This window comes from Nilaparvata lugens, chromosome 9, assembly GCF_014356525.2.
Source record: "Nilaparvata lugens isolate BPH chromosome 9, ASM1435652v1, whole genome shotgun sequence".
In the NCBI taxonomy this organism is placed as follows: Eukaryota; Metazoa; Arthropoda; class Insecta; order Hemiptera; family Delphacidae; genus Nilaparvata; species Nilaparvata lugens.
Window position 1 is genome coordinate 42,657,212 of NC_052512.1, and position 18,557 is coordinate 42,675,768.

The 18,557-nt window shown below is 35.9% G+C and overlaps 1 protein-coding gene across 1 annotated transcript in view; it reads left to right on the forward strand.

Moving 5' to 3' along the window:
- LOC111059596 (hemicentin-1) overlaps positions 1-18,557 on the forward strand; it is a 434,222-nt gene that overhangs the window by 199,355 nt on the left and 216,310 nt on the right. The window contains exon 3 of the mRNA XM_039435906.1: positions 14,444-14,491. The gene's annotated coding sequence lies outside the window, so the exon portion shown is untranslated. The remainder of the gene's footprint in view (positions 1-14,443; positions 14,492-18,557) is intronic.

Genomic DNA, 18,557 nt, shown 5'->3' on the forward strand with positions numbered 1-18,557 from the left:
ATATCATATACAGTTCAATAATTATTTTCTTAGTCTATATTATGTAAATTCATCTATAATTTTGCTGTATTGTAAGCTATTGTATATAAGTGCATAAGCCAGTATATTGTAATCTACATAAATAAAGTACTCAATCAATCAATCAATATCAGGTAGTTATCTATCTCTTTGATGTTTTCTGATCGGGGAAATAAAAATCAGTGAAAAGTGCTGTTGAAGCATCTTGATTATGGAAATTCATTATGAAATTATTGAAGAATATTATAATTTCTTGCTCAATAAAATATAATTGATTATTTTGAACGAGAATGAACAGTTGATATTACATCAATAAACCTGTATCAGCTACCGTCTATAGAAGGCATTTACAAGACAGAGGATCGGCAACGTTGTTCTCTATCTTTCTCCACTGCCATTATAACGTGGACATGACTATATGGAGATATCTCTGTCAATTAGTGGGGAGGATATATTGAAAATTGTTTCCTTAGAATGGACATTGATATGTCCAAAGCTCCGCCAATTTATGTACATGCATTACAATATAATTATCTATAGTTATTATATTACAAATTGCTTTTTCATATCATATACAGTTCAATAATTATTTTCTTAGTCTATATTATGTAAATTCATCTATAATGCTGCTGTATTGTGAGCTATTGTATATAAGTGTATAAGCCAGTATATATTGTAATCTACATAAATAAAGTACTCAATCAATCAATCAATCAATATCAGGTAGTAATCTATCTCTTTGATGTTTTTTGATCGGGGAAATAAAAATCAGTTAAAAGTCTGTTAAAGCATCTTGATTAAGGAAATTCATTATGAAATTATTGAAGAATGTTATGATTTCTTGCTTAATGGAAAATGATTGATTAACTCAAACGAGAATGAACAGTTGGTATTACATCAATAAACCTGTATCAGCTGCCGTCTATAGAAGGCATTGACAAGACAGAGGATCGGCAACGTTGTTTACCTATCTTTCTCCACTGCCATTATAACGTGGACCCGACTACATGAAGATATCTCTGTCAATATCAGGTAGTAATTTAGCTGTTTGATGTTTTTTGATCGGGGAAATAAAAATCAGTAAAAAGTGCTGTTAAAGCAGAGTGTAATTATGGAGCGATCAGTGAACGCTGGAACGAGTTTTGTTTGTGCAGCTGAATTTATCTGAGTTGGCTCCATTTGACTCAGTCCCTGGGGACAAATACAACAAGAATGAGCTGAAGAGAGAGAGAGATAAAGATTTGAGGAGTGATAGAGAGAGAGTGAGAGTGTGTGAGAGGGAGAATGTGAAAAGAGAGAGAGACTGATAGAGGGAGACTAGATTAGATTTCTTTATTTATGTATGTTATAATAATATTACTGACATATACATTATTTACCTTAAATGAGAGAGAGAGAGTGAGGATGTGGAAAGAGAGAGAGATTGGATTGGATTAGATTAGATTTATTTATTTATATATGTTACAATAATATTACTGGCATATACATAATTTATATCAAATGAGAGAGAGAGAGAGAGAGAGAGAGTGAGAGAGATTGAGAGAGAGAGGATGTGAAAAGAGAGAGAGATTGAATTGGATTGGATTAGATTCCTTTATTTATATATGTTACAATAATATTACTGGCATATACATAATTTATATCGAATGAGAGAGAGAGAGTGAGTGAGTGAGCAAGAAAGAGTGACAGAGTGTGAGTGGGGGAGGAAGCGGGAGAGTATGAGTAAGAGAAGGAGAGAGGGTGAGTGAGAGAGTGTAAGAAGAAAGAGAGTGTGAGATTGAGTGGGAGAAAGAGAGAGTGTTGATTGATTGATTGATTGAGTACTTTATTAATGTAGATTACAATATATACTGGCTTATACACTTATATACAATAGCTTACAATACAGCAAAATTATAGATGAATTCACATAATATAGACTAAGAAAATAATTATTGAACTGTATATGATATGAAAAAGTAATTTGTAATATAATAACTATAGATAATTATATTGTAATGCATGTACATAAATTGGCGGAGCTTTGGACATACCAATGTCCATTCTTCGGAAAGAATATTAAAAATATCCTTCCCACTAACTCTCTACCAAAGAGTGTGAGGGAGGAAGCGGGAGAGTGTGAGTGAGAGAAGGAGAGAGAGAATGAGAGTGAATGAGAGAGAGTGAGAAGGAGTGAGAGAGTGTAAGAGGAGAGAGAGTGTGAGAGTCAGTGGGAGAAAGAGAGAGTGTGAGAGTTGAAGCAGGAGAGTGTGAGTGAGAGAAGGGGAGAGAGGATGAGAGTGAATGAGAGAGAGTGTGAAGGAGTGTGAAAGTGTAAGAGGAGAGTGTGTGTGAAAGGAGAGAGAGAATGTGAGAGTGAGTGGGAGCAAGAGAGAGTGTGAGAGAAAGGAAGAGGGAGTGTGTGAGTGAGGGGGATTGATTGATTGATTATTTGGCCTTTATTAGGGCGGACTCCTGAACCTCTCTGCCACACAACCCTGATGTGGAGGAAGAAGGAAGGAGGAAGAAGGAGTGGGAGAGAGTGATGAATAGTGTGTGAGAGGGGAAGAGATTGAGAGAGAGGAATGGAGGAAGGAATAAGGAGAGTGTGAGTGAGATGGAGGAAGAAAAAAGGAGAAAGAGAGTGTAAGAGGAGAATATTAAGAGGTGGGAGAGAGAGGGCGAGAGGATGAGGCAGAGAGGATGATGGGATGAATGTGTGTGGTAGAGGGTGTGAGAGAGGAAGGAAATGAGAAGAAGGAGGAAGGAGAGAAGTGGGAGAGAGAGGAAATGAGAAGAAGGAGGAGGGAGAGTGTGAGAGAGAGAGTGAGTGGTTGTGAGAGTGCGGAAAGAAAGAGAGAAAAAGATTCAGAGAAGTTGTAATAGAGAGTGAGAAAGAAAAGGATAGTTGAAGGGTGATAGAGGACGAGTGTGAGAGACGTTTGTGAGAATGAGAGATTCGAGTAAGAGAGAGAGAAATGTTTGAGAGAGAGTGGAAGAGAGTGACTGAGAGGGAGTCATGGCGAAAGAGAGAGAGTAAGAGAGACTGAGAGAAAAAAGGAGAGGGTAAGAGAGAGATTGATTGATTGAGTACTTTATTTATGTAGAATAAAATATATAATGGCTTATACACTTATATACAATAGCTTACAATAAAGCAAAATTATAGATGAATTTACATAATATAGACTAAGAAAATAATTATTGAACTGTATATGATATGAAAAAGCAATTTGTAATATAATAACTATAGATAATAATTATATTGTAATGCATGTACATAAATTGGCGGAGCTTTGGACATATCAATGTCCATTCTTCGGAAAGAATATAAAACATATCCTCCCCACTAACTCTCTACCAAAAAAGAGAGAGAGAGATAGAAGGAGGGTGATGAAGAGAGTGGTTGAGAGAGTGTGAGAAGAGAGAGAGAGATTGGAAGAGATTTAGAGAAGTTGTGAGAGAGAGAGAGAGTAGAAGAGATTTAGAGAAGTTGTAAGAGAGAGAGTGACACTGTGAAGGAGAGTTAAACGATGATATAGAAAGGAATAAGAGACTTTTCGGATAGATCGGGAGGGATTTGAGACAGGGTGAGAGAGGGAGAGAGAGTGAGATAGAGTGAGAGAATAGCACGACTGATTCCCGGATCAATTACAACGCCAAGAAAACATAAACTTAAAAATAGGAATAACAACTTATCTGGTTTACAGTTCAATTAACTTTATGAAGAGAAAAGCTTGTTTTGAAATAAAATCTTTGGTTTACAGTTGAATTCATTTCAATTAGAATGGCAGCATTTATAAGAAATAATATCGATGTTTCTCATCCAAACAAATACCGTTCACAGAAATAAAGATGTAAAACATTTCACATTTACGGCGAAACGCGGTGATAGATTTCCATGAAATTTGACAGGTATGTTCCTTTCTCAATTGGGCGTCGACGTATATACAAGGTTTTTGGAAATTTTGTATTTCAAGGATAATATAAAGGAAAAAGAGCCCCTTCATACGCAATATGAGTAGACAAAAATAGACTATAGAATTTCATCATAAATCAGCTGACAAGTGATTACACAGATGTGTGGAGAAGCCAGTCTATTGCTGTATTTCCATAAGGTCTATAGTTTCAATCAGGTACTTGTGGATGAGAATACTGCGTGAGGTCTACTGTTCACAGAACTATTAGTATCGACGCTTCTCATCCAATCAAATACCGTCCACAGAAATAAAGATGTAAAACATTGCACAAAATATAAAGTTCAGAGGTCCACGTTATAATGGCAGTGTTTGATTAGCAATAGTATTGCTATCCTTGTCTATCATTCAACAAAGCGGATAGTGCTATCTCTTTCTTGATTTGCTCTGTTGCCAGATCATCTTCTAACAATGTTATCTATATGAATAAAAATCGAGCTCCACAAAGTATACAGTTCAGAGGTCCACGTTATAATGGCAGTGTTTGATTGGCAAAGAAGAGGAAGAAGAGGAAGATTAAGAAGAAGAAGAAGAAGAGGAAGATGAAGAAGAAGAAGAAGGAGAAGAAGAAGAATATGATGGTGAAGAAGGATAAATGAATGATGAAGGAGACGGAGGAGAAGGAGTTGAGGGGGAAGAAGAAGAAGAAGAAGAAGAAGAAGAAGAAATAATAGAATGAGGAGCGGGGTAGAATAAACACCGGCTCATCTGAAGAGGTTGGCGGAATCTCATTATTTTGCAAAATAACAGCCAGCACTTGAGATGAGCCGACTCTCTCCACATTCAGCGCCCAACCAGAGAGAAGAAAATAAGAACAAGAAGAGAGAAACACTCTTCAATTATTGTCATAATTATTTTCACTCATTCCACCGAAATTCGTGTCACGGTCTCTCCTCTATTCCACTCTTCTTCAAGGACTTTAAAAACTATTCCAACACGAAACTCTTCATTGCGATGAACAGCTGGAACGGCAGACCGAGCGAAGTGAGGTCTATGATTCAAGTTGACTGTTTTGCATCTCCATTTTGTTCATTTATTTATTGATTCATCCAATTCACACATGTAGGTCAACAATTATGTTTATATGTTGCGCATCTACGGCGAAACGCGGCAATAGATTTTCATGAAATTTGACTTGTTGGTTCCTTTTTTAATTCGCGTCGACGTGTGTAATAGTATATTTCGCACCTAGGGCCGAAAATGAGACTTTTCCGGCTCAAAATCGGTTTTCAAGTCCGAGGCCGTAGGCCGAGTACTAGAAAAGATTGAGAGCCGGAAAAACATTTTTGCCCATGTTAAGAACGTTATTTTTCGTCACACACGAAAATAAACAATATAAATATGAGAATAATTGTTTATTAGGCACTTCCGAAAGCAAAACAGGAAGGTCATAGCTCTAGCAAACCTGAGGTAATCTGAATATCAGGAATTTGTCCAACTATTTTTATTTTTTATTCTGATTTGTCTAAATAACCTAAAAGATTATGTTCAATTATGTAAGAGGTCGAGTTTATATACTTTTTATTTTTTCAAATAACAATAAGATGATATTATTATAAATGTTTTGAATCTTGAATAATGAACACAAATAATGAAAAGTTTTTTGATCAGCTGTTTTAGCACACTTGGAATTTGGCCAATCTTGATGTCAACGTTAACAATGCTTGTTGTCGTTGACTTCGGAAGTTTAGGTTAGGAGTTCTATCCTACTCTGAAAATCGAATTTGAATAGTTTATAATATATATCTCATCTGTATTTCATTCATCCAAATAAAATCATTTTCGGCCTCCATATGACGCACGAAAACCAGCTCAATACATCTCAGTGGGGCGAAATAGTATATTTCGCACCTCGAGCAGAAAATGAGATTTTTCCGGCTCGAAATCGGTTTTCAAGTCCGAGGCCATAGGCCGAGGACTAGAAAAGATTGAGAGCCGGAAAAACTTTTTGCCCGTGGTGCGAACGATATTTTTTGCCACTCTACAGGTATTGCTGACAAAATAAATGAAGAATACAAGATAAAGAATACTCGTTAAGTTATCGTACCTATCTCTTGATTTTAGTGGTAGAAGATTTGCAATCAGGATTTCAGATTCTTTTGAAATTTCACTTGGAATATCACGGGCGTCGTCATCTTCAAGCATTTTTGAAAATTTGTAGTGCGCTAATCAACAATAAATAATTGAATAAAACTGGTTGCGAAGCGAATGCTGAATTAGTTTGATTTGAAACTCGAACTGAAATCATGGCGACTCCAGCTGATGAAGAAAGTGGACACTCACCCGATCTAGGGGATGACTTATCAACTAGACTTCCATGACCGGCTGGGAAGAGACCACTTTCTGGCCTAGACCGGAAAAGAAACCCTTTTCTGAGGTCAGACAAGAGTCGTCTGCAAACAATGTCTTTCAGATCTACGTAGGGACTGAGAAACAGCTGCTTTGTGTGCAGTGTGACGGAAATGTTTTTTTTTTGGAATTCTACATGCCAAAGAAGAAGAAGAAGAAGAAGAAAGAAGACGGGAGGAGGAACGGGAAGACAGAAGACGGAGGAGACAGACAGGTGACAGTCGAGAAAAGAGGGAAGAAGAAGAAGAAGAAGAAGAAGAAGAGAAGAAGACGGAGGAGACGGAGGAGACAGGTGACAGTAGAAGACAAGAGGAGAAGGAGAAGAAGAAGAAGAAGAAGAAGAAGAAGAAGAAGAAGAAGAAGAAGAAGAAGAAGAAGAAGGAGGAGGAGAAGAAAAATAAGTAGAAAAGGAGAAAAGAGAAGAAGACAGTGGAAAATACACTTCAATTATCGTTGTCAGTTGTCAGCGAGTGTACCTGCTTCAGTATCTTGAAGACAAATAATTCTCTATAATGCAAAGTTAGACTAAAATTCATAATTAATTAGAATACGAAACGTTTAAATACATCAAAGTCCTGAGCTGACAAAATTTGTCTTATTATAAGAGATGTCGTTGTATTTCGTTTGCTACATCATTAAAATATGTTGTTGGAAAATTATGTGACGCTAGAATATACGACATCACGTTCAATTTCCACGATACATATACCTATTTATTCATATATGTATTCCTTATATTCTGGAACTCACTATATAGAAGGCAGAGGAGACAAGATACAGTCTCAACTAATTGATTCTACATGTGGAACTCGATATAGAAATAAATAAATATGTCCTGCTTTGCTATCCTTTACTATAGCCTTTAACCATAAAGCACTATCCTTCTCTAGCTCTGCACTGTTGTCAAAATTTGGAAGTTTTGTATCGAATTATGGTGTTGTGTATCAAGCTCAGATGGTACTGTATCATATTGTTTTGATACTGTTCCATCTCCCAATATGAGGTCCACGTTATAATGGCAGTATTTGATCAACATTGGTGTTGCTATCTTTGTCTATCATTCCACAAAGCAGATTGCACTATCCTTTCCCATCTCTGACTGTTGCAAAGTTAGAAGTTTATTATCAAATTATGGTGTAGTTTATCAAGCTCAGATGTTACTGTATCATATTGTGTTGATACTGTATCATCTTCCAATATGAAGTCCACGTTATAATGGCAGTATTTTATCAACATTGGTGTTGCTATCCTTGTCTATCATTCCACAAAGCAGATAGCGCTATCCTTTCCTACCTCTGCACTGTTGCTAAAGTCTGGAAGTTTTGTATCAAATTATGGTGTTGTGTATCAAGCTCAGATGGTACTGTTTCATATTGTGTTGATACTGTATCATCTTCCAATATGAGGTCCACGTTATAATGGCAGTATTTTATCAACATTGGTGTTGCTATCCTTGTCTATCATTCTTCAAAGCAGATAGCGCTATCCTTTCCTACCTCTGCACTGTTGCTAAAGTTTGGAAGTTTTGTATCAAATTATGGTGTTGTGTATCAAGCTCAGATGGTACTGTATCATATTGTGTTGATACTGTATCATCTTCCAATATGAGGTCCACGTTATAATGGCAGTATTTTATCAACATTGGTGTTGCTATCCTTGTCTATCATTCTTCAAAGCAGATAGCGCTATCCTTTCCTACCTCTGCACTGTTGCTAAAGTTTGGAAGTTTTGTATCAAATTATGGTGTTGTGTATCAAGCTCAGATGGTACTGTATCATATTGTGTTGATACTGTATCATCTTCCAATATGAGGTCCACGTTATAATGGCAGTATTTTATGAACATTGGTTTTGCTATCCTTGTCTATCAATCCACAAAGCAGATAGCGCTATCCTTTCTTACCTCTGCACTGTTGCTAAAGTTTGAAGTTTAGTATCAAATTATGGTGTAGTATATTAAGCTCAGATGATACTGTATCAAATTGTGTTGGAACTGTATCATCTTCCAATATGAGGTCCACGTTATAATGGCAGTGTTTGATCAGCAATGGTGTTGCTATCCTTGTCTATCATTAAACAAAACAGATAGCGCTATCCTTTTCTATAGTGATATCCACGTTATAATGACAGTGTTTGATTAGCAATGGGTTTGCTATCCTTGTCTATCAATCAACAGAACAGATAGCGCTATCTTTCCCTATTGTGAGGTCCACGTTATAATGGTAGTATTTTATCAACATTGGTGTTGCTATCTCTTTCTTGCAATGCTCTGTTGCCAGATCGACTTTTTACAATGTAGAATTGATAATTCAAAATATTTCAACTTTACTTAGTGAGGTCTAAGATTCAACTTTGTTCCCAAGACTAAGACAAAATAATAAGACAAATTGTTATTGTAATATCTTCATATATTATACGATTTCTTTTATCATATGCTTAATTTTATATCATAATTTATCTTTTATTTCACAAGTGTTATATTATTGTTATAATTTTTTGACGTGCTCATACAATGTGAAGTTGTTCTGGCAATAAAGAATCTTGAATCTTGAAATTCGACGGTTTGGCATTTCTCTTAATGTTAAAACGTTTAAATGTTTATATGTTGCGAATTTACGGCGATGCGCGGTAATAGATTTTCATGAAATTTGACAGGTATGTTCCTTTTTTAATTGCGCGTCGACGTATATACAAGGTTTTTGGAAATTTTGCATTTCAAGGATAATATAAAAGGAAAAAGGAGCCTCCTTCATACGCCAATATTAGAGTAAGAATCAGACTATAGAATTATTCATCATAAATCAGTTGACAAGTGATTACACAGATGTGTGGAGAAGCCAGTCTATTGCTGTATTTCCATAAGGTCTATAGTTTCAATCAGGTACTTGTGGATGAGAACACAGCGTGAGGTCTACTGTTCACAGAACTACTAGTTATGGAATTCTTGAGAAATATAATTTATTGATTAATAAAAAAAAATTGATTGTTTTGAACAAGTTGATATCACATATTTATTATTTTGAACGAGTCAATATTACACCAATAAACCTGTATCAGTTACCGTCTATAGAAGGCATTGACAAGACAGAGAATCGGCAACGTTGTTCTCCTATCTTTATCCACTGCTATTATAACGTGGAACTGAGTTGTTATAACTGTAGTCATTAGTCAACTGCTCTCTAAGATAAATAAACGACAAGGACGTCATTTATATATATTTATCTATAATAAGCATTTTGAGAAGGATAGCGCTATCTCCTTTGTGGAATGATAGACAAGGATAGCAACACCAATGTTGATCAAATATTGCCATTATAACGTGGACCTCACTTTAGGGAAGGATAACGCTATCGTTTTTGTTGGATGATAGACAAGCATAGCAACACCAGTGTTGATCAAATACTGCTATTATAACGTAAATATCACTATCTGAAGATGATACAAAGTAGGTCATATTTATTTATTTCTATAATAGAGATGCACGTGCAGAGCCAATTAGAGGGAACTGTGACTTGTTTCCACCGCCTTCTATATAGTGGAGTCCACGTTATAAAGGCAGTGGAGAAAGATAGGAGAACAACGTTGCCGATCCTCTGTCTTGTCAATGCTTTCTATAGACGGTAGCTGATACAGGTTTATTGATGTCATATTAACTGTTCATTCTCGTTCAAAATAATCAAATATTATATTCTATCAAGCAAGAAATCATATTCTCCAATGATCTCTATTTCTAATTTTTCTTCTTCTTCTCCCTCTTCTTCTTCTTCTTCTCCTCCTTCTTCTCCTTTCTCTTCTTCTTCTTCTTCTTCTTCTTCTTCTTCTTCTTCTTCTTCTTCTTCTTCTTCTCCTTCTTCTTCCTTTTCTCCTTCTTCTTCTCCTCCTCCTCCTCCTTCTCCTTTCTCTTCTTCTTCTTCTTTTTCTTCTTCTACTTCTTCTTCTTCTTCTTCTTCTTCTTCTTCTTCTTCTTCTTCTTCTTCTTCTTCCTCTTCTTCTTCTTCTTCTTCTTCTTCTTCTTCTTCTTCTTCATCTTCTTCTTCTTCTCCTTCTTCTCTTCTTCTTCTTCTTCTTCTTCTTCTTATTCTTCTTATCCTCCTTCTTCTTCTTCTTCAATGATGAATCTCCATAATCAAGTTGAAATATTTTGTTATTTAATTATATTTCTACATTGTTGAAAACCAATCTGACAACAGAGCAAAGCAAGAAAGAGATAGCGCTATGTGTCTTGTGCAATGATAGACAAGGATAGCAACACCAATGTTAATTAAATACTGCCATTATAACGTGGACCTCACTATAGGAAGATGATACAAAGATCACCACACATGATACAGTATCAACACAATATGATACAGTATCATCTGATCTTGATACATAACTCATCAATTTGATACGAAACTTCCAAACTCTGGCAACAGTGCAGAGGTAGGAAATGATAGCGATATCTGCTTTGTTGAATGATAGACAAGGATAGCAACACCAATGTTGATCAGATACTGCCATTATAACGTGGACATCACTACAGTAGAAAGAAACAGAATATGGAACGTTTGTTGAATGGGGAATTGCTTGTCAGAAGCTGAAAAAAGGAATAAATGCGAAACAGTCGGAATACATATGAAGGATTTATGAACATCAGGGGCTTTTTAATCCTTTAATACTCTTTGCCGCATTGTGAGAGAGAGTGAGAGAGTGAGCGAGTGACAGTGTCAGAAAGAGAGAGACAGGCTAATAGTGATGAAGAGACAGCGAGAGAATGATAGGGAGTGAGTGTGTGAGAGTGAGAAAGTGATAGATAGGGGATGAGTGAGTTATTGAGAGGGAGAGATAGAGACTGAGAGAGAAATGGAGAGTAAGAGAGATAGAGTGTGGGGAAGAGAGTGTGAGGGTGCGAAAGTGATAGAGAGGGGATGAGTGAGTTATTGAGAGGGAGAGAGAGAGATTCTGTGAGAGGAATGGAGAGTCAGAGAGATAGAGTGTGAGGATGGTGAGGAAGAGAGTCACAGAGAGATAGTGATAGAGATCGAGAGAGAGTGATGAAGAGAGAGAGAGTGAGATTGAGAGAGAGAAAGGAGTACTGGAAGAGAGAGGGTGATTCAGATTGAGTTACTAAATTAATTTGTTTAACAGAACAGGAGTGAGTGACTGAGAGGGAGTGATTGATTGAATGATTGATTGAGTACTTTATTTATGTAGATTACAATATATACTGGCTTATACACTTATATACAATAGCTTACAATACAGCAAATATAGATGAATTTACATAATATAGACTAAGAAAACAATTATTGAACTGTATATGATATGAAAAAAGCAATTTGTAATAACAAACTATAGATAATTATATTTTTATGCATGTACATAAATTGGCGGAGCTTTGGACATATCAATGTCCATTCTTTGGAAACAATATTCAAAATAACTTATCCTCCCCACTAAGTATCTATCAAATGTGTGAGAGAGAGAGAGATGGAGAAAAGGAAATGGTTAGAGAGAGTGAGAGAGAGTGTGATAAACGGAGAGACGGAAACAGAGAAAGAGAGATAGAGTGTGAGAGTGACAACGGGAGAGAATTGGACGATCTTGCCAGAGATTATAATATAAAACGGATTTCGTGGCAGAGAAGAAAGCCTATGTTTTTAGGAGTAGTTTCCCATGTTTTGCTTGTTAATGTTGTAACCAGATGTGATAGAATAGGCTTAGAAAATGTTCTCTTTTCTGAAAATCTCATTCTATGATCCCTGCTCCTTCATTCTCCTTCTCCTCCTTTTCCCTCATCTCCTCCTCCTCCGCCACCTCCTTCATCTTCATCTGTTTCGGTAGAGAAGGAAGGAAAATATTTTGAATATTCTTTCCGAAGAATGGACATTTATATGTCCAAACCTCCGTCAATTTATGTACATGCATTACAATAATATCTATAGCTATTACAAATTGCCTTGTTTTATACAATAAAATTAATATCATAGCACCCTTTTTTACTTTCCTTGCCCTATTACCATAGGTAAGGAAAGTATTGCTTTCCGAAAAAAATTGAGGTACTCCAATTTCTATACGTTTCAAGGTTCTCTGTGTCCAAAAAAGTGGTTTTTGGGTATTGGTCTGTATGTGTGTGTGTGTGTGTGTGTGTGTGTGTGTGTGTGTATGAGTGTATGTGTGTCTGTGTACACGATATCTCATCTCCCAATCAGCGGAATGACTTGAAATTTGGAACTCAAGGTTCTTACACTATAAGGATCCGACACGAACAATTTCGATCAAATGCAATTCAAGATGGCGGCTAAAATGGCAAAAATGTTGTCAAAAACTGGGTTTTTCGCGATTTTCTCGAAAACGGCTCCAACGATTTTGATCAAATTCATACCTAGAATATTCATTGATAAGCTCTATCAACTGCCACAAGTCTAATATCGGTAAAAATTTCAGGAGCACTGCACCATCTATGCAAAGTTTGATTTTAGACTCCTAATTATCAGGCCTGGGATACAATTCAAACAAAAAATTTCAAGTGGAAAAGATTAATGTTCAGTAGCATTTTCACCTCAAATTGAAAATAAGCTCGAAATTAGAGAAAATAAGATTATTCAATTGCAAACTGTTGGCAACTGTTGATTCTATTAGATTATTCACTATGAAGAGATAGCAGACATCGTGTGTCTGCAGCGCTATTGTCCTGTCACCAGCTAGCTCAGATCTTAGATAAGTTGACTTGAGATGCGCGAAAACACTAGCGTCAGTTGATCAATTTTCATAACGGCAAGGAAAGTTGTGTGGGTGCACCACACCAGATTTTTTGAAATTAATATTATAAATATCATTCAAGTTAATAGAAAATAAAATTCAAGTAGATTTGAATTCTTAAGGTGCGTACAGACTGTCGCTCTGCTCCGCAACCGAACGTCACTCCAGCAGAGCGATTGATGATCGACCGGCGAGCAACAGTGGTTCGACCGGGGAACGCGAGAAGATCTAACATCTTCCGTAACGTTCATGATGGGTGCGTGGGCGGTGCGACTGTGGTTCGATGGTGGTACTAGGGCGGTACGAGGGAGGAGCGTGCTCGGTGCGAGTTGGAAGCACGAATATGTGTACGCAGCTTTACATTTAGTTTATACGAAGCAGGTAACTCGTGTTTCACAAGGGTCCAACTGAATACTTGACAAACTGAAAACTCGATCAACTGGAATCTTCATGATTTTGAAATAGGCCCATAACCATCCTCCTTGAATTAAAAATCTATATGTAAAATTTCAAGTTAATCAGTTGAGTAGTTGAGACGTGATGATGCGTCATTCGTGGATTTCCTATATCCTCTACGTGTGTAAACCAATTATATTGAGTGAGCAATTCCTTTATTCTTATATATGGCTATTTATATCTTGTTATTTAGGTTCAACGGATCTCGAAAACGGCTCTAACGATTTTCACGAAATTTTGAACATAGTAAGTTAGGTTTATGATATAAAGATTCGATTGCACTGATGTCTGAGATATATTACTTTTAACATGAAGAGGAAAAACTCATTTCTCCCTCCACAGTTTGTAGCGTAGACACAGACAGACATCCTGCGCACAAGTGGATGCGCTGTGTCATTTTGCTTCATGCTCTTGTGATGAAAACAATATTATACCTGCTGACCAGTATATGACTTGGAACATTGCCAGCAATAGCTGGAAGGGGAGTGTTGGAGCGTCGCGTTGGAAAGCTCTCTCACACAGACACAAAAGAAGGAGAATGCTGCTAGGTAGTGGAAGAGATTAGTGGAGGATAGAGCATCGGACCTCTCCGTCTTCGAGAAAGAGCCGTGTTAGAAGTAATTTCTCTCCCACTTTAGGTCTAATCCCTGGGAAAGCTCGCTGAACGACATTAAAAGGATAATTCATCCTTGGCTGAAACAGCTGTGGATGGTAAAAAAGTGGGTGAGCGAGTGAGTATGTGAAAAATCAAAATATCGCATCCCCGAAATTCATAAGATTACATTTATAGCCAACTATGAAAATAATATAAACACGATCATTTTAGAGAATTGTCTTCTGTTTATCAATAAATAAAAATAACGAGCAAAGCTCGGTGGTCCGATATTATTATATTATATGGGTAATATTTTATTCTTGTTTCAGCTATAATCGATTATGGTCCAGGAATTTCCCAGGAATCTTCAAGTAAATGTGAGTTTATTTATACCTATTTATACTATGATACTATCATTTCAAGCGAGTAATTTCTGTATGTCTATTTATATTTTTATAATATTTGGATATTTTTATATCTGATTAACTGTTTATTTGTGTTCAACGGATCTCGAAAACGATTTTCACGAAATTTGGACCATAGTAGTTTTATGGTATAAAAATTCAATTGCACTAAATCTAATCCCTGGGGAAACTCGCTGAAGGACATTGAAAGGATAATACATTTTCGGAAAAACAGCTGAGACTTTCGTCGTCTGTGGATAAAAAAAAACATGCGTCTGTGGAAAATCAAAATATCGCATCTCCGAAATTCATAAGCTGTTAAATATAGACACGATTATTTGAGAGAATTGAATCAATAAATGAAAATAACAAACGAAGCTCGTTGCCTCGATATTCTAGGAATTGAAGATTCAATCATCATAGTTCTTAATATCATAATCTGGGGAGTCCGGTATCACAAGGTGTCAAACTATCAACTATCAATACTGTTGCACTATTCATCTAGGTAAAAACACATAATATATGGACTAAGAAAACAATTATTGAACTGTAAATGATATGAAAATAACAATTTGGAATAACTATAGATAATATTGTTATGCATGTACATAAATTGGCGGAGCTTTGGACATATCAATGTCCATTCTTCGGAAAGATTATTCAAAATATCCTCCCCACTAACTCTCTACCCAAACAGAGAGAGAGAATGTGGGAGAGAGTGAGAGAGTGAATGAGATTGATTGATTGAGTACTATATTTACTTTATTTATGTAGATTACAATATTTACTGGCTTATAAACTTATATACAATAGCTTACAATACAGCAAGATTATAGATGAATTCACATAATATAGACTAAGAAAATAATTATTGAAAATTATATATGATGAAAAAGCAATTTGTAATATAATAACTATAGATAATTATATTGTTATGCATCTACATAAATTGGCGGAGCTTTAGACATATCAATGTCCATTCTTCGGAAACAATATTCAAAATATCCTCCCCACTAACTCTCTACCAAAACAGAGAGAGAGAATGTGGGAGAGAGTGAGAGAGTGAGTGAGATTGATTGATTGAGTACTATATTTACTTTATTTATGTAGATTACAATATTCACTGGCTTATAAACTTATATACAATAGCTTACAATACAGCAAGGTTATAGATGAATTCACATAATATAGACTAAGAAAATAATTATTGAAAATTATATATGATGAAAAAGCAATTTGTAATATAATAACTATAGATAATAATATTGTTATGCATCTACATAAATTGGCGGAGCTTTGGACATATCAATGTCCATTCTTCGGGAAGAATATTAAAAATATCCTTCCCACTAACTCTCTACCAAAACGTTAATTTCATTGATTAAACTGAGAGTTTATTTATGAATGAAAATATTGTAGAAGTTTCAATTGATATGAATATTTAAGAGAAAAAAAACAGAAAATCGAATTGATTCAGTAAAAAGATCATAAAGTAATAAAGTAAAATGATCATATAGTAGATAAGATCAAATCATTGATTAATAAGATGAAGGAGGCTGATTGTAGATCAGAGTAATCAAGTTTTAGTAATATACGGTAGTACATAGGGGATAATTAAAATATCATGAGTTTATATGATCAGTGTGAGAGAGATAAGTTAGTGAGAGAGAGAGAGAGAGTCAGTGAGAAAGAGAGAGAGAGTCAGAGTGTAGGAGAAAGCAAGAGTGATACAATAACGGACCAATGGCATCAAGCCACGCCTCCCAGCTCCCGATACTGACCTCTGATTGGTGAATTGGAAAGCCTACTACTGTAGTTCCCAATTCTGCCGGTAGGTTGCACCTGTTACTGGGTCAAACACTATATAACATTTCAGAAACTGAGGGTGAGGGCCACAAAAGCTCTCAGGCTTGTGCATGGGTAGAGCTCTATTCATCTATGGTATAGAATCAGGAAACTCCTGCCGACTTCTTTATAAACGCCTTTAATAACGTGTTGTGTGGCTTGGCCCTTGTTCAACCAATACGGGAGGAACAGGAATTCTGAAGAGCCTCCTTCATAGGCCAATATTAGAGTGAAAATCAGACTTTAGAATTATTCATCATAAATCAGCTGACAAGTGATTACACAGATGTGTGGAGAAGCCAGTCTATTGCTGTATTTCCATAAGGTCTATAGTTTCAATCAGGTACTTGTGGATGAGAATACTGCGTGAGGTCTACTGGTCACAGAACAACTAGTATGAAAGGGAAAAGGAGCCTCCCTCATACACCAATATTAGAGTAAAAATCAGACAATAGAATTATTCATCATAAATCAGCTGACAAGTGATTACACAGATGTGTGGAGAAGCCAGTCTATTGCTGTATTTCCATAAGGTCTATAGTTCCAATCAGGTACTTGTGGATGAGAATACTGCGTGAGGTCTACTGTTCACAGAACTACTAGTATGAAAGGGAAAAGGAGTCTCCTTCATACACCAATATTAGAGTAAAAATCAGACTATAGAATTATTCATCATGAATCAGCTGACAAGTGATTACACAGATGTGTGGAGAAGCCAGTCTATTGCTGTATTTCCATGAGGTCTATAGTTTCAATCAGGTACTTGTGGATGAGAATACTGCGTGAGGTCTACTGTTCACAGAACTACTAGTATTTTTAAGGGCCGGTCTCCGAGCTCGATATTTAGCTAAGTTCTCGACTTTAAACAGCTGGAGTCAGAACATTGGCTCTCCGAAACGGGGCGTGGTCGTAGTTTTCATGAAAATCGAAAATTTCAAATTTGTAGATTAAGGTTTTAATCAGTTTTTTAATATAAACATTTGAAATTTTCAGTTCTGTCATTAGTTTTGAATTGAAAATTTGACTTTCAAGTGAATATATTCATCAAAATTTGGATGGAAGACAGTTTTGGACTAAGCCTGTCGCCTTTTCCCAATTTTTTCCATTGTAATAATGATTTCTGCTTCTCCATCCTTTTCTATTAAACGAGCAATTTCTGTTCATATGTTTAGATTTTTATATGTTTCTGTATCTGACCAAATTTCGGAAACGGCTCCAACGATTCCTACGGAATTTGATATAAACCTCCTACGGTAGGTTTATGATATGAAAATTCGATCGCACTAGGTCTAAACCTTGGGATAACTCGCTGAAGGACATTAAAAGGATAAATACGTCCTTGGAAAAACAGTTGAAATTTTTGTCATCTGTCGATACTGTAATGGAAGAGAGTGAACGAGTGCATGTGTTGGTTATTTCTCAGCTGATCTCACAAGAAGAAAAATCCAGCAAGAAAAAACTTATTTTTGTTTATTTCTCTTCTTTTAGAGAACATGTTCACTTCTGAAAGTAAAAATATTAACTAGATGCTACTAGTGTGGAATAGTATATAGTATATTAACAAATATTGTAGCAAACAAAGTATAGTATTCTGAATCGAATTCATAGTATATCTATTTGTAATTGATGAGGTGTTTGTTTTATGAATTGTGAATAAATTGTTATTTTGATGAGTGATAGTAGCTTGACCTAGATTTTGATTTGGACTGTAGTATGAATTTGAGAAGGGACAGTTTTGGGCATAAACCTGTTGTGCCTCCTCATATAACTGTGAAAATAATTGTATGACTGACAAAATGAATAAATAAATATAAACTATAGATTCAATCTTTCTTTATAAATTGTATATGCTTTTTCCTACATTTTTTCTGCACTCCAGATTTGCAACATGGCAACGCAAAATACTTAGTAGGTTATATGGAGCAACAGTGCAGCAAAATCAAAATGAAGTTGGTAACAGTGACTGCTGTGGCTGCTATAGTGAGCAGAGGTGCAACCAAGCACAACGCGCTAATTATTATTCATTATATATTATAACCAACGACAACGAGGACTTTAGGATTTTAGGATTAAGGTTTTTATCAATAATAAAATTACACAGAAAAACATTTGATGCATTTCAGGCAATTTTACCCATAATTACCCACTTTTCATATTCAATGGTAACTGTAGGAAAAACTTAATGTGAAATACG